The sequence below is a fragment of the Sapajus apella genome, unplaced genomic scaffold (genome assembly GCF_009761245.1).
Source record: "Sapajus apella isolate SASKATOON/1434 unplaced genomic scaffold, GSC_monkey_1.0 scaffold30, whole genome shotgun sequence".
Taxonomy (NCBI): domain Eukaryota; kingdom Metazoa; phylum Chordata; class Mammalia; order Primates; family Cebidae; genus Sapajus; species Sapajus apella.
The window spans coordinates 8,499,712-8,505,531 of NW_022436970.1; the positions used below are offsets into that span (position 1 = coordinate 8,499,712).

Here is a 5,820-nt window from a genome sequence, read left to right on the forward strand (position 1 = left end):
CACTGCTATTGGAGGATGGAGGTGGGGGATATGGACTGAAGTCCAGAGTGGCTCCCGCGAGCTGCCTACATGGCAAAACCCTCCCAGCTGGCCGTCAGGATCAGGAAAAGCAAGGCAGCAGGACCAGGAAAGGGGTAAGGAATGACTAGGAAAGGCTGGGCCTTGGACGTCAGCAAGAGCCCCACGCGGAGAGAACCTCTGGGGCTGCAGTCAGGGTAAGCAGCAAGAGCTGAGGTAGAGTTCGGTTCTGGAGACTGGACAAGGCGGGAGAGATGTCCTGGGAACACCCAATCTTCACTGAGGGATCCTGGGCTTCAATTATGGTTCAGTCATGCCATGTATAGACCAGGCTTTTCTCTTGGCTGGCCAGAGTCCCGGGGACTAGGATCCTGGCAGTGTATGAGGCCGAATGTTCCCCCTCCTGCGGAATATTCTTTGAGGAAGATGTTTTCAGGAGGAAGAGTTGGGGGTGATAGAAAAGCTTGCCACTTAACTAGCGCCCAGAACCCACACCTGAACTAGTAATTTAATTAGCATTTTTTAAATGTTCTTTATTTTTTAGAGACAGGGCCTTGCTCTGTCGCCCAGGCTGGAGTGCTGTGGCACCATCATGGCTCGCTGCAGCCTCAAACTCCTGAGCTCCTGAAGGTCCTCCCGCCTCAGCCTCCTGAGTAGCTGGGATGATAGGCATGCACTATCCTCTAGCCTCAGCCTCCCCAAGTGCTGGGATTACAGGCGTGGGCCAAAGTGCCTAGCAGCAACTTAATTCTAAACTTTGACAGATTATTAATCAGTTTCTTATCTTCCCCATGTTTGGCTCAGGTAAGAGATGCAGCAGTGTCTAAGGAACCTCAGTGGACTCAGCCAGGAAAACTGGGAAGAAGCCTCAGGTATTTGTACATGCATGTTCATAACAGCATTATTCATGGTAGCCAAAAAGTAGAAACAACCCAATGTCGTGGATGGATGAATGGATAAAGAAAATGTGAATGGATAAAGATAAATAAAAGACATACAGTAGAATGTGATTCAGCCTTTAAAAAGAAGGGAATTCTAAAATATACAAGTACAATTAAAAAAATTTTTTTTTTTTGAGACGGAGTTTCGCTCTTGTTACCCAGGCTGGAGTGCAATGGCGGGATCTCGGCTCACCGCAACCTCCGCCTCCTGGGTTCAGGCAATTCTCCTGCCCCAGCCTCCTGAGTCGCTGGGATTACAGGCACGCACCACCATGCCCAGCTAATTTTTTGTATTTTTAGTAGAGACGGGGTTTCACCATGTTGACCAGGATGGTCTCGATCTCTTGACCTCGTGATCCACCCACCTCGGCCTCCCACAGTGCTGGGATTACAGGTACAATTAAAATTTTTACCAAGAAAGGATAATCTCCCATATGCTATAACATACATGAACTTAAAGACATTATGCTTAGTGAAATAAAAGGACAAATACTGCATGATTCCACTTCTATGAGGTATCCAAAGTAGTTAGTTTGCAACATATAGAGATAGAAAGCAGAATGGGTGTTGCCAGGGGCTGGGTGGAGAGGGAAAGGGGACTTTCCTGGATACAACTCTGGATACAGAGTTGCAGGTTTGCAAGATGATGAGAGTTCTGTTGATAGGTTGTACAACCCTGTGAATAGCTTTAGCATACAGAACTGAATGGGGAGTTCCTGTTGAATGGATACACAGTTTCAGTTTGGGAAGATGGTGCATAGTGGGGATAGTTGTAGGAAACTTGAATGTACTTACTGCCACATCACTGTATCTTTAACATGGTTAAAATGGTAGCTTTTATGTTACATGTATTTTACCACAGTTAGAAAAAAATTTTTTTTTTAATTATCAGGTAAGTTTCCTTCAAACTCAGGAACCTTTCTGTGGGGAAGCCGTCTTCCCCAACTAACATAGCAACTCCTCAAAGTTTAGGAAATGACAAAGGATAAAATAACATGTTCTCTAGTGAAAAATACAAAACAACAAAACAAAACTGGGAAGAGGCAGATGCAGGGGAAATAATGAGGGGCTGGCCCTTGTTTTTAGCTTCGTCTGTGCCAGTGATTCCCGAAGTCAGCATGCCTCAGAAGACTGAGAGGGCTTGTGAAAATGTGGATTACATTTGTTGTTTTCTCTCTTTTTTTGCATAAAATCTTTCAGAAAAGATGCATTTGCATTTCTGACACGTTCCCAGGTGATGCTGACTTTGTAATTCAGGTACCACAGTTTGAAAACTGCTGGCTTATCCACATTCCTTTCAAGTATCAACACCGTAGTCATAGTCAAGTTCTCAAATTTTAGTAAGAGGATTTTCCTGCAATGTTTGCTATAATTCCAGATTCCTAAGCCTATAAAAATATGTCATTTTTAAAGCTTTCCCACCTGATTCTAATACAGTATATGCTCATTCCATAGGCTAATTAATGCTGCCCTAAGCATGCATGAATTAGCCCAGTGGTTCTCAAAGTATGGTCTGTGGACCACCAGCCATAGCGTCACCTGGGTACTAATTAGAAAACCATATTCTCAGACCCCATCCCTGACCTACTGAATCAGATACTCTATGGGTGAAGCCTGTAGATCTGGGTTTCAGCAAGCCTTTTGGGTGGTTCTGATTGACACTCAAGTTTGAGAATCATTGAGTTATACCTTTGAAAACTCTTTTTTCATTGATATACTTACTGATGGCAAACAAGAACTTTTGGACAATGGATGGGAAGTTTCACCATGTGCGTGGCCAGGGCTCGCTCTGTGCCCAGGCTGGAGTGCTGTGGCACAATCATGGCTCACTGCAGCCTTGATATCCCAGGCTCAAGTGATCCTCCTACCTTAGCCAGGAGCTGGGACTGCAGGTGTGCACCAGCACGCCTGGCTAATTTTTGCATTTTTTGTAGAGGTAGGGTTTCATCACGCTGCCCAGTTTGGTCTCCAACTCCTGGGCTCAAGTGATCCTTCCACCTCAGTCTCCCTAAGTGCTGGGATTACAGGTGTGAGCCACTGCACCCGGCTGAAATGTTAGTTTCTAAGGGTTGAAAAGTGACAAAAGAGTAAAGAATTTTCTTCTGCAGAGGTCTATATTAAAAACTAACATGCATGATGGTGTCTTCAGCTTCACTAACGGTGCCCGTAAGAAATGGATTTAAACTACAGCAGAAGGGATTGCACTAAAGGAAGAAAATTTCTTGGCAATAAGGATGATTAAATAGTGGGATGAACTAAAATAGTTGATTGTGGAAGATTCTTCGCTGGAGGATTTTTAAAGGATGGCTTCTCATCTGTCTGGAATGATGCCAGGGGAACGTTTTGAATTCCCTTCTAACCACGATTCTGATGTTCACATCTACATAACAGCACACTAAACTAATATGGACTCTGTGTCCCGCAAGCTTATGAAAGAGTGATAAGTGGAAGCTTCCCTCGCTATTAGACTGCTAGTAAAACAGAATTAGCAAGTGGTGAACAGATACAATATTAATATACTCAGAAGACCTTGGTTTCAATAGGAAGAAAGCCCAATGTCTCTTTTGCCAGTCCCTTAATCCTCTGCGAATGATTTAAGAGGCATCAGCTGTTTTCCACAGATTCGTCCTATGGGAACCAAGTCTCCAATAAAGAAAAATAAGAAATCAGCTTCTACCTGATCATATCTCTCTGTGGTTCTGATTTTAAGATGCAGTTGGTATTAGACATCAAGGCAAAAGTTGCTGAAAAGGGAAGATCTTAAAGTAAAAAGAGAGGCAGGAAGGAAACCTCTGAACAAACACAGATAGGAATAGCAGCTCGAGAGGGCAAGCCTCCACCCTGGATATAAAGTGGGAGCTGATACCACGCCAGGACAGAGATGTCAGACCCAGCCATGAATCCAGCTGGGGACTAGGCCAGAAGAGACACAGCCATCATGGGATTTAACTCTCTTAAGCATTTCTGATCCAGGAAAGATTGTCTTAGCGAGATAGTTGCATTTTTTTTCAGTAGGAGCCATACCCAAAACTGATGTAGAGGGTCGGGCTAGGTGCTCACACCTGTAATCCCAGCAGTCTGGGAGGCAGAGGCAGGGGGATTGCTTGAGCCCAGGAGTTCGAGACCAGCCTGGGCAGTGTGTCAAAACCCTATTTCTACAAAAAATACAAAAATTAGTCAGGGGTGGTGGTACACATCTGTAATTCCAGCTACTCGGGAGGCTGAGGCATGAGAGTTGCTTGAAATCAGAGGCAGAGGTTGCAGGGAGCCAAGATCTTGCCACTGCACTCCAGCCTGGGTGACAGAGCGAGACTTTGTTTCAAAAAAGGAAAAATAAAAATAAAAATAAAAATAAGTTGTCCCTGAAGCCAAGCGACTTGGATTAAAACCTTCTTCTACCACTTGACTGTGGACATGATTCTCAACATCTCTGAGCCTCAGTTTCCCTATTTGAAATAGAAGGACTAATTAGAATTGGGTTATTGAAGTGATTTCATGAGATAATGACTGTGCACAGGGCAGGCCATGTGGTCAGTGCTCGACAAATCTTAGCTTTCCAGCATTTTTCTACAGAACTGCATGGCTCAACTCTCAGGTTCAGTAAAGCAGTACCTCACAAATGCTAGGGTAAGAGCTGTCACCAGCCCGTAACAAAGTTTTCAGCATTCATTGGCAAAAGGGGAGAAGTGAGGGGAATGGCATGCGTGCAGGGTGGCATTCAGTGCCCAACGACAGCCTTCTTTCTTGGGAAGCAATGCTCTTTCCTCTGAGGATGTACAATGTCCTTTGCTTTTGGAAATAATGATCATAGTAGAAGATATTGTAAGTTTCATGTTCTTTGCAGCTTTAAGTTAGTCTTTAATTTTTTCTTCCTGGTCCATGAAATCCAAGGGTCTGGGAACCATTCTAAAGGGTGTGAGAAAATACAAAGAGGGGTGGGCAGGACTGGCTTAGTGGTTCTGTGGCTCAGTGCTTCTGCTTGGTGGTCCAAGGGCGTGAGGGTTGCAGGTGTATCTTCTACTTCTTTTACCACCACAGACTTTTCTTCGGGCCTCTCAGGTTCTTCCTTTTCATGCTTTTTGTTCCTTCACCAATTTCTCCCTCTCATTGGGTGTGCTTCTAACTGTATTCTCTCTCTTGCTTTTGCTCCAGGCTGTTAGGCTATTTGCTCTTGTTTGTGATATTTCCCCTCTTTCCATGCCCTCTTTCTCTTCCCCCTCACACACTTTATATTTGTTTCTGGTTTTGCATGTGATTCTTTTTTTTTAAGCCACAGGTGCTGCGTCTTCAGGTGTGCCCATGCACCCAAGTGACAGTGGTGGGGGACAGGTACATGCTGTGTGCAGTGGAGCAGACACTGTTTGTTCCCTCCAGACAGGGGTTTGTGCTGAGACAGGAAAACAAACATGGCCCTTTCCTAGTCTGTTTTCTGCTACTAAAACAAAATGCTAGAGGTTGGGTAATTTATAAAGAAATGAAATTTATTTCATGCTTCTGGAGACTGGGAAGTCTAAGAGCATGGCACTGGCATCTGGCAAGGGCCTTCTTGCTGCATCATAACATGGCAGAACAATAAGTGAGCACCCAAGACATAGAGATCAAACTGGGCCAAACTCATCCTTTTTTTTTTTTTTTTTTTTTTTTGAGATGGAGTCTCGTTCTGTTGCCCAGGCTTGCTGGAGTGCAGTGGCACGATCTCGGCTCACTACAACCTCCACTTCCCAGGTTTGAGCAATTCTCCTGCCTCAGCCTCCCAAGTAGCTGGGCTTACAGGTGCCTGCCACCATACCTGTCTAAGTTTTGTATTTTTAATAGAAGTGGGGTTTCACCATGTTGGCCAGGCTGGTCTCGAACTCCTGAC

The 5,820-nt window shown here is 44.7% G+C and overlaps 1 long non-coding RNA gene across 1 annotated transcript; it reads left to right on the forward strand.

The window, feature by feature from the left end:
• The first annotated feature begins 1,030 nt into the window (after window positions 1–1,030).
• Window positions 1,031–1,905, forward strand: LOC116561669. The gene is made up of 2 exons (XR_004273549.1): window positions 1,031–1,066; window positions 1,354–1,905. It is a non-coding gene; the product is annotated as an uncharacterized LOC116561669 (long non-coding RNA).
• Window positions 1,906–5,820: the final 3,915 nt, after the last annotated feature.